Genomic DNA, 12036 nt, shown 5'->3' with positions numbered 1-12036 from the left:
TCCGAAATAAGAATTAGACGCCATTTGACAAAAACAGCCTCATGTTTTTTTTTCTATACCCACAATCCGCCTTATTCTCTTCCTTCCAACCCGCACGCGACCCACCCGTCTCCCTCGGTCCCCATTCTCACTTCATCCCGATCCAATCCTGCCAACCATGCGGCTCGGAGGGAGTATTATTAAGGTTTAAATTGTGGTGTTATCACACTTCTCTCTATTTATCTTTAAAATTAAAGTAGAAACTATGGCAATTAAATTTTGTCTAACCTTGCGCCAATATGTGTGGTCCTACCGCGATTCGACGACCTAGGGGACGGATTTGCTGGTTACGGAGCAGACTGGTTCGGTGGCTTATGGCTCTGGTGCTGAACAGGAATCGATGATGGCGGCTAAGGAATCGTTTCTTCTTGTTAATCGATTGCAATGTCGGGAAAACGCCTTCTCGGTGTACAGTCCTACAACTTTCCCTTGCTACTAGGTTGTAGCATGCAGGTAGTTTAATTTTTCTCAATTTGAGGAAAACTCGTGGTTTCCCAATTCCCCTAAGAGCAACCCCTTGCCACTCTCTCTGTAAATTATTTGCAATTCACTATTATACACAAGTTATCTTTTATGTCTGTATTGGCAATCCGATCAACATCTTATAGAACCTGCACTAATACATCACCTACGAGATGTCTTAATAGTGTACTAGATCATTAAAGCGCGCTTTGTTGCGCCCGTCCATTACAAAAATCTGATAGATAGCTGAAAAAGGTGGAGCGGTACAAACATATGATAAAATTTGAATCCTTTGAGTTATAATGCCTTAAAATAGATGGTGTAGCATAGTTGTTTTTTTAAAAAAAAACCTACTCTTATAAAAAGAAGCAAAGGAGAAAATAAAACCTTTGAGGACAAGAAGTACAATGCTTATCATTGTACCTATAATTTAAACACTAAGTACCTCTTGCTTATGATGCCTTGTTCCAAACTCTCTGGTAGTAGTCCATATTTATTGAACTGCGTTGTTTGCTCCTTAGTAGACAATAATCTACAATCACTGAAGCCTCCTGATATCTGTAGGAGATACTTTTACTAGAGTTGCATCTGTGTGCTTAATAATCCAGTAGTGAAAGCAAAAAAAATATGGGGCTTCAGCATATAAATATGCCGGTCTTTTTAATTCATATGCAAGGGTGAAGTGACATCCTGGGGATGTGTTTATTTCTTTGAGCAGTACTTCCTTTTACTTTGTATGGAGCATTTATGATCTGGTCTTAAAATACATTGCTGATTTTCTTTATGTATATTTGTGTGCAGTGTGCTCTTAAATTTGAGGATACATGGCTACATCAGAGGGTTCAGAGAGTTTTGATTACATGGATGAGGATATAACTCAAGTGACACGCACTAAAAGGTCGAAAGTATGGGAGCACTATGAACCAGATCTGATTGTCGTGGATGGTGACCTGAAGGCGGGTGCAACTTCAGACCAAGTTTGGGACTAGCAGTTTGAGGTCGCATATCGCAGAGTCTTGTAAATCAATTGAGGATTGATACGTCTCCGACGTATCGATAATTTCTTATGTTCCATGCTTGTTTTATGACAATACATACATGTTTTGTTCATACTTTATATCGTTTTTATGCGTTTTCCGGAACTAACCTATTGACAAGATGCCGAAGTGCCAGTTCCTGTTTTCTGCTGTTTTTGGTTTTAGAAATCCTAGTAAGAAAATATTCTCAGAATTGGACGAAATCAACGCCCAGAGTCTTAAAATTCCACGAAGCTTCCAGAACACCTGAGAGCCGCCAGAGGGGAGCCCTGGGGGCCCCACACACCAGGCTGGCGCGGCCAGGGGGTGGGCCGCTTCCCCCTACTGTGTTGTCGCCTCGTCAGCCTTCCGACTCCGCCTCTTCGCCTATTTAAAGGTCCCTGACCTAAATCTTCGATACGGAAAAGCCACGGTACGAGAAACCTTTCAGAGCCGCCGCCATCGCGAAGCCAAGATCTGGGGGGCAGGAGTCTCTGTTCCGGCACGCCGCCGGGACGGGGAAGTGCCCCCGGAAGGCTTCTCCATCGACACCACCGCCATCTTCATCACCGCTGCTGTCTCCCATGAGGAGGGAGTAGTTCTCCATCGAGGCTAAGGGCTGTACCGGTAGCTATGTGGTTAATCTCTCTCCCTATGTACTTCAATACAATAATCTCATGAGCTGCCTTACATGATTGAGATTCATATGATGATGCTTGTAATTTAGATGTCGTTATGCTGTTCAAGTGGATTTTACTTATGTGATCTCCGGAGACTCCTTGTCCCACGTGTGTAAAGGTGACAGTGTGTGCACCGTGTGGGTCTCTTAGGCTATATTTCACAGAATACTTATTCACTGTTATGAATAGCATAGTGAAGTGCTTATTTATATCCCTTTATGATTGCAATATGTTTTGTATCACAATTAATCTATGTGCTACTCTAGTGATGTTATTAAAGTACTATATTCCTCCTGCACGGTGTAATGGTGACAGTGTGTGCATCGTGTAGTACTTGGCGTATGTTATGATTGTAATCTCTTGTAGATTATGAAGTTAATTATTGTTATGATAGTATTGATGTGAGCTATTCCTCCTTCATAGTGTGATGGTGACAGTGTGCATGCTATGTTAGTACTTGATTTAGTTGTGTTGATCTATCATGCACTCTAAGGTTATTTAAACATGAATATCGAATATTGGGAGCTTGTTAACTCCGGCATTGAGGGTTCGTGTAATCCTACACAATTAGTGGTGTTCATCATCCAATAAGAGAGTGTAGAGTATAGCATTTATTTATTCTGTTATGTGATCAATGTTGAGAGTGTCCACTAGTGAAAGTATGATCCCTAGGCCTTGTTCCCAAATACTGCTATCGCTGCTTGTTTACTGTTTTACTACATCTCTACTGCCTGCAATATTACCACCATCAACCACACGCCAGTTGTAGCATCAAGCTATTTTCTGGTGCCGTTACTACTGCTCATATATATTCATACCACCTGTATTTCACTATCTCTTCGCCGAACTAGTGCACCTATACATCTGACAAGTGTATTAGGTGTGTTGGGGACACAAGAGACTTCTTGCTTTGTGATTGCAGGGTTGCATGAGAGGGATATCTTTGACCTCTTCCTCCCTGAGTTCGATAAACCTTGGGTGATCCACTTAAGAGAAACTTGATGTTGTTCTACAAACCTCTGCTCTTGGAGGCCCAACACTGTCTACAAGAATAGAAGCACCCGTAGACATCAAGCACTTTTCTGGCGCCGTTGCCGGGTGATACGTCTCCGACGTATCGATAATTTCTTATGTTCCATGCCACATTATTGATGATATCTACATGTTTTATGCACACTTTATGTCATATTCGTGCATTTTCTGGAACTAACCTATTAACAAGATGCCGAAGTGCCAGTTGTTGTTTTCTCATTGCTGTTTTGGTTTCGTAAATCCTAGTAAGGAAATATTCTCGGAATTGGACGAAATCAACGCCTGTGGTCCTATTTTGCCACGAAGCTTCCGTAAGACCGAAGAGGAGATGAAGTGGGGCCACGAGGTGGCCGGACTATAGGGCGGTGCGGCCCGAGGTCTTGGCCGCGCCGACCTGTAGTGTGGGCCTCGTGTGGCCCCCCGACCTGCCCTTCCGCCTACAAATAGCCTTCGTCGCGAAACCCCCAAAGCACCGAGAGCCACGATACGGAAAACCTTCCGAGACGCCGCCGCCGCCAATCCCATCTCGGGATTCAGAGATCGCCTCCGCACCGCCGGAGAGGGGAATCATCTCCCGGAGGACTCTACGCCGCCATGGTCGCCTCCGGAGTGATGAGTGAGTAGTCTACCCCTGGACTATGGGTCCATAGCAGTAGCTAGATGGTTGTCTTCTCCCCATTGTGCTTAATTGTCGGGTCTTGTGAGCTGCCGAACATGATCAAGATCATCTATCTGTAATTCTATATGTTGCGTTTGTTGGGATCCGATGAATAGAGAATACTTGTTATGTTGATTATCAATTTATATCTATGTGTTGTTTATGATCTTGCATGCTCTCCGTTACTAGTAGATGCTCTGGCCAAGTAGATGCTTGTAACTCCAAGAGGGAGTATTTATGCTCGATAGTGGGTTCATGTCTCCGTGAATCTGGGGAAGTGACAGAAATCTCTAAGATTATGGATGTCTGTTGCCACTAGGGATAAAACATTGGTGCTATATTCGAGGATGTAGTTACCGATTACATTACGCGCAATACTTAATGCAATTGTCTCTGTTGTTAGCAACTTAATACCGGAGGGGTTCGGATGATAACCTGAAGGTGGACTTTTTAGGCATAGATGCATGCTGGATAGCGGTCTATGTACTTTGTCGTAATGCCCAATTAAATCTCACTATACTCATCATAATATGTATGTGCATGGTCATGCCCTCTTTATTTGTCAATTGCCCAACTGTAATTTGTTCACCCAACATGCTGTTTATCTTATGGGAGAGACACCTCTAGTGAACTGTGGACCCCGGTCCAATTCTCTATACTGAAATACAATCTCATCGCACATCTTGTTCTACCGTTTTCTCGCAAACAATCATCATCCACACTATACATCTAATCCTTTGTTACAGCAAGCCGGTGAGATTGACAACCTCGCTGTTTCGTTGGGGCAAAGTACTTGGTTTGTGTTGTGCAGGTTCCACGTTGGCGCCGGAATCCCTGGTGTTGCGCCGCACTACATCTCGCCGCCATCAACCTTCAACGTGCTTCTTGACTCCTACTGGTTCGATAAACCTTGGTTTCTAACCGAGGGAAACTTATCGCCGTACGCATCACACCTTCCACTTGGGGTTCCCAACGGTCGCGTGCCGTACGCGTGTCAAGCTAAATTTCTCGGCGCTCGTTGCGGGGAGATCAAGACACGCCGCAAGGGGAGTCTCCACATCGCAATCTCTTTACTTTGTTTTTGTCTTGCTTTACTTTATTTACTACTTTGTTTGCTGCACTAAATCAAAATACAAAAAAATTAGTTGCTAGTTTTACTTTATTTGCTATCTTGTTTGCTATATCAAAAACACAAAAAAATTAGTTACTTGCATTTACTTTATCTAGTTTGCTTTATTTACTACTACTAAAATGGGTACTCCTGAAAATACTAAGTTGTGTGACTTCATAACCACAAATAATAATGATTTCTTATGCACACCTATTGCTCCACCTGCTACTACAGCAGAATTCTTTGAAATTAAACCTGCTTTACCAATCTTGTTATGCAAGAGCAATTTTCTCGTGTTAGTTCTCGATGATGTCTGCTGCCCATCTCAATAATTTTGTTGAACTATGTGAAATGCAAAAATATAAAGATGTAGATGGTGACATTATAAAATTAAAATTGTTCCCTTTCTCATTAAGAGGAAGAGCTAAAGATTGGTTGCTATCTCTGCCTAAGAATAGTATTGATTCATGGACTAAATGCAAGGATGCTTTTATTGGTAGATATTATCCCCCTGCTAAAATTATATCTTTGAGGAGTAGCATAATGAATTTTAAATAATTAGATACTGAACATGTTGCACAAGCATGGGAAAGAATGAAATCTCTGGTTAAAAATTGCCCAACCCATGGACTGACTACTTGGATGATCATCCAAACCTTTTATGCAGGACTGAATTTTTCTTCACGGAACCTATTGGATTCAGCTGCTGGAGGTACCTTTATGTCCATCACTCTTGGTGAAGCAACAAAGCTTCTCGATAATATGATGATCAATTACTCTGAATGGCACACGGAAAGAGCTCCACAAGGTAAGAAGGTAAATTCTGTCGAAGAAACCTCTTCCTTGAGTGATAAGATTGATGCTATTATGTCTATGATTGTGAATGATAGGACAAATGTTGATCCTAATAATGTTCCGTTAGCTTCATTGGTTGCACAAGAAGAACATGTTAATGTAAACTTCATTAAAAATAATAATTTCAACAACAATGCTTACCGGAACAATTCTAGTAACAACTATAGGCCATATCCTTATAATAATGGCAACGGCTATGGTAATTCTTATGGGAATTCTTACAATAATAATAGGAACACACCCCCTGGACTTGAAGCCATGCTTAAAGAATTTATTAGTACACAAACTGCTTTTAACAAATCTGTTGAAGAAAAGCTTGGGAAAATTGATATACTTGCTTCTAAAGTCGATAGTCTTGCTGCTGATGTTGATCTTTTAAAATCGAAAGTTATGCCTAATGAAAATCATCATAATAAAATTGTTACTACAGCAAATGCCATCCAAGTTAGAATTAATGAGAATATAAGATTGATGGCTGAATTGCGTGCTAGGTGGGAAAGAGAAGAAAATGAAAAAGAAGAGAATATAGCTAAAGTTTGGACTATTACCACCACTAGTAATGCTAATGCTACACATGTTGCTGCACCTCCTACTATTAATAATAAAAGAATTGGTGTTAGCAATGTTTCCACTTCTAATGCGAAGCGCGAGAAACTGCCTGAAACTGCTAAAACTCGAAATCGCCCGTGATAAACCGCTGAAATTTTTTCCAACATTGGGGATGATGATCCCATTGCTTTAGATTATAATGGTTTGAATTTTGATGATTGCCACATCTCTGAAGTTATAAAGTTCTTGCAAAAACTTGCTAAGAGTCCTAATGCTAGTGCTATAAATTTGGCTTTCACGCAACATATTACAAATGCTCTCATAAAAGGTAGAGAAGAGAAACTAGAGCGCGAAGCCTCTATTCCTAGAAAGCTAGAGGATGGTTGGGAGCCCATCATTAAGATGAAGGTTAAAGATTTTGATTGTAATGCTTTATGTGATCTTGGTGCAAGTATTTCCGTTATGCCTAAGAAAATCTATAATATGCTTGACTTGCCACCGCTGAAAAATTGTTATTTGGATGTTAATCTTGCTGATCATTCTACAAAGAAACCTTTGGGGAAAGTTAATAATGTTCGCATTACCGTTAACAATAACCTTGTCCCCGTTGATTTTGTTGTCTTGGATATTGAATGCAATGCATCTTGTCCCATTATATTGGGAAGACCTTTTCTTCGAACTGTTGGTGCTATCATTGATATGAAGGAAGGTAATATTAAATATCAATTTCCTCTCAAGAAAGGTATGGAACACTTTCCTAGAAAGAGAATGAAGTTACCTTTTGATTCTATTATTAGAACAAATTATGATGTTGACACTTCGTCTCTTGATAATACTTGATACACACTTTCTGCGCCTAGCTGAAAGGCGTTAAAGAAAAGCGCTTATGGGAGACAACCCATGTTTTTACTACAGTATTTTATTTTTATTTTGTGTCTTGGAAGTTGTTTACTACTGTAGAAACCTCTCCTTATCTTAGTTTAGTGTTTTGTTGTGCCAAGTAAAGTCGTTGATAGTAAAGTTCATACTAGATTTGGATTACTGCGCAGAAACAGATTTCTTTGCTGTCACGAATCTGAGCTGTTTTCTCTTTAGGTAACTCAGAAAATTATGCCAATTTACGTGAGTGATCCTCAGATATGTACGCAACTTTCATTCAATTTGAGCATTTTCATTTGAGCAAGTCTGGTGCCTCGATAAAATTCGTCAATACGAACTGTTCTGTTTTGACAGATTCTGCCTTTTATTTCGCATTGCCTGTTTTGTTATGTTCGATGTATATTTCGATTCCATTGACTTTCAGTAGCTTTGTGCAATGTCCAGAAGTGTTAAGAATGATTATGTCACCTCTGAACATGTATATTTTGATTGTGCACTAACCCTCTAATGAGTTGTTCTAAGTTTGGTGTGGAGGAAGTTTTCAAGGATCAAGAGAGGGAGATGATACAACATGATCAAGGAGAGTGAAAGTTCTAAGCTTGGGGATGCTCCGGTGGTTCACCCCTGCATATATCAAGAAGACTCAAGCGTCTAAGCTTGGGGATGCCCAAGGCATCCCCTTCTTCATCAACAATATTATCAGGTTCATCCCCTGAAACTATATTTTTATTCCATCACATCTTATGTGCTTTTCTTGGAGCGTCGGTTTGTTTTTGTTTTTGTTTTGTTTGAATAAAATGGATCCTAGCATTCACTTTGTGGGAGAGAGACACGCTCCGCTGTAGCATATGGACAAGTATGTCCTTAGGCTCTACTCATAATATTCATGGCGAAGTTTCTTCTTCGTTAAATTGTTATATGGTTGGAATTGGAAAATGATACATGTAGTAATTTGCTAAAATGTCTTGGATAATGTGATACTTGGCAATTTTTGTGCTCATGTTTAAGCTCTTGCATCATATACTTTGCACCCATTAATGAAGAAATACATAGAGCATGCTAAAATTTGGTTTGCATATTTGGTTTCTCTAAGGTCTAGATAATTTCTAGTATTGAGTTTGAACAACAAGAAAGACGGTGTAGAGTCTTATAATGTTTACAATATGTCTTTTATGTGAGTCTTGTTGCACCGGTTCATCCTTGTGTTTGTTTCAAATAAGCCTTGCTAGCCTAAACCTTGTATTGAGAGGGAATACTTCTCATGCATCCAAAATACTTGAGCCAACCACTATGTCATTTGTGTCCACCATACCTACCTACCACATGGTATTTCTCCGCCATTCCAAAGTAAATTGCTTGAGTGCTACCTTTAAATTTCCATTCTTCACCTTTACAATATATAGCTCACGGGACAAATAGCTTAAAAACTATTGTGGTATTGAATATGTACTTATGCACTTTATCTCTTATTAAGTTGCTCGTTGTGCGATAACCATGTTCACTGGGGACGCCATCAACTACTCTTTGTTGAATTTCATGTGAGTTGCTATGCATGTTCGTATTGTCTGAAGTAAGAGCGATCTACCACCTTATGGTTAGAGCATGCATATTGTTAGAGAAGAACATTGGGCCGCTAACTAAAGCCATGATCCATGGTGGAAGTTTCAGTTTTGGACAATATCCTCAATCTCATATGAGAAAATTAATTGTTGTTACATGCTTATGCATAAAAGAGGAGTCCATTATCTGTTGTCTATGTTGTCCCGGTATGGATGTCTAAGTTGAGAATAATCAATAGCGAGAAATCCAATGCGAGCTTTCTCCTTAGACCTTTGTACAGGCGGCATAGAGGTACCCCTTTGTGACACTTGGTTAAAACATGTGCATTGCGATGATCCCGGTAGTCCAAGCTAATTAGGACAAGGTGCGGGCACAATTAGTATACTATGCATGAGGCTTGCAACTTGTAAGATATAATTTACATGATACATATGCTTTATTACTACCGTTGATAAAATTGTTTCTTGTTTTCAAAATCAAAGCTCTAGCACAAATATAGCAATCGATGCTTTTCCTCTTTGAAGGACCATTCTTTTACTTTTATTGTTGAGTCAGTTCACCTATCTCTCTCCACCTCAAGAAGCAAACACTTGTGTGAACTGTGCATTGATTCCTACATACTTGCATATTGCACTTGTTATATTACTCTATGTTGACAATATCCATGAGATATACATGTTATAAGTTGAAAGCAACCGCTGAAACTTAATCTTCCTTTGTGTTGCTTCAATGCTTTTACTATGAATTATTGCTTTATGAGTTAACTCTTATGCAAGACTTATTGATGCTTGTCTTGAAGTACTATTCATGAAAAGTCTTTGCTATATGATTCACTTGTTTACTCATGTCATATACATTGTTTTGATCGCTGCATTCACTACATATGCTTTACAAATAGTATGATCAAGGTTATGATGGCATGTCACTCCAGAAATTATCTTTGTTTATCGGTTACCTGCTCGGGACGAGCAGAACGCAGCTTGGGGATGCTGATACGTCTCCGACGTATCGATAATTTCTTATGTTCCATGCCACATTATTGATGATGTCTACATGTTTTATGCACACTTTATGTCATATTCGTGCATTTTCTGGAACTAACCTATTAACAAGATGCCGAAGTGCCGATTCTTTGTTTTTCTGCTGTTTTTGGTTTCAGAAATCCTAGTAAGGAAATATTCTCGGAATTGGACGAAATCAACGCCCAGGGTCCTATTTTGCCACGAAGCTTCCAGAAGACCGAAGAGGAGACGAAGTGGGGCCACGAGGTGGCCAGACTATAGGGCGGCGCGGCCCAGGTCTTGGCCGCGCCGACCTGTAGTGTGGGCCCCTCGTGTGGCCCCCTGACCTGCCCTTCCGCCTACAAATAGCCTTCGTCGCGAAACCCCCAGTACCGAGAGCCACGATACGGAAAACCTTCCAGAGACGCCGCCGCCGCCAATCCCATCTCGGGATTCAGAGATCGCCTCCGCACCCTGCCGGAGAGGGGAATCATCTCCCGGAGGACTCTACGCCGCCATGGTCGCCTCCGGAGTGATGAGTGAGTAGTCTACCCCTAGACTATGGGTCCATAGCAGTAGCTAGATGGTTGTCTTCTCCCCATTGTGCTTAATTGTCGGGTCTTGTGAGCTGCCGAACATGATCAAGATCATCTATCTGTAATTCTATATGTTGCGTTTGTTGGGATCCGATGAATAGAGAATACTTGTTATGTTGATTATCAATTTATATCTATGTGTTGTTTATGATCTTGCATGCTCTCCGTTACTAGTAGATGCTCTGGCCAAGTAGATGCTTGTAACTCCAAGAGGGAGTATTTATGCTCGATAGTGGGTTCATGTCTCCGTGAATCTGGGGAAGTGACAGAAATCTCTAAGATTATGGATGTGCTGTTGCCACTAGGGATAAAACATTGGTGCTATGTTCGAGGATGTAGTTACTGATTACATTACGCGCAATACTTAATGCAATTGTCTGTTGTTAGCAACTTAATACTGGAGGGGGTTCGGATGATAACCTGAAGGTGGACTTTTTAGGCATAGATGCATGCTGGATAGCGGTCTATGTACTTTGTCGTAATGCCCAATTAAATCTCACTATACTCATCATAATATGTATGTGCATGGTCATGCCCTCTTTATTTGTCAATTGCCCAACTGTAATTTGTTCACCCAACATGCTGTTTATCTTATGGGAGAGACACCTCTAGTGAACTGTGGACCCCGGTCCAATTCTCTATACTAAAATACAATCTCTTTGCACATCTTGTTCTCTTGTTTTTCAAAACAATCATCATCCACACTATACATCTAATCCTTTGTTACAGCAAGCCGGTGAGATTGACAACCTCGCTGTTTCGTTGGGGCAAAGTACTTGGTTTGTGTTGTGCAGGTTCCACGTTGGCGCCGGAATCCCTGGTGTTGCGCCGCACTACATCTCGCCGCCATCAACCTTCAACGTGCTTATTGACTCCTACTGGTTCGATAAACCTTGGTTTCTAACTGAGGGAAACTTACTGTTGTACGCATCACACCTTCCACTTGGGGTTCCCAACGGTCGCGTGCTGTACGCGTGTCACCGGGGAGGAAAGGTAAAAGGTACTCACACTCCGGATCTCGGCTACTAAGCTATTTTCCGGCACCGTTGTAAGTGCTCGAAGCTATTTCCTTTAGATCCTGCAATTGCATCTTTTTGTTTCTTGTTTTACACTAGTTTGGCATAATGGAAAGCAACATGGAGCTTTTTATTCTTTTTCCTGAGTTAAGACATGGATGGTTTGATCCGAAAATTAAAAAACCCATGGAACATATTAGTATGAATTCTTTGAACACCATTGTTGCTAATGATATGGAAAATTTTAAGCTTGGGGAAGCTGGTTTTGATGAGCATGATATTTTTAGTCCCCCAAGCATTGAGGAGAAAATTTACTTTGATGATACTTTGCCTCCTATTTATGATGATTATAATGATAGTAGTCTTTTGGTACCTCCTGTTATGGAGGATAAATTTGATTATGATTACAATATGCCTCCTATATTTGATGATGAGAATAATAATGATAGCTACTTCGTTGAATTTGCTCCCACTACAACTAATAAAATTGATTATGCTTATGTTGGGAGTAGTAATAATTTTATGCATGAGACTCATGATAAGGATGCTTTATGTGATAGTTATATTGTTGAGTTTGCTCAT

The sequence above is a fragment of the Lolium perenne genome, chromosome 7 (genome assembly GCF_019359855.2).
Source record: "Lolium perenne isolate Kyuss_39 chromosome 7, Kyuss_2.0, whole genome shotgun sequence".
Classification (NCBI taxonomy): Eukaryota; Viridiplantae; Streptophyta; class Magnoliopsida; order Poales; family Poaceae; genus Lolium; species Lolium perenne.
Note: the sequence above shows the minus strand (reverse complement) of the source record.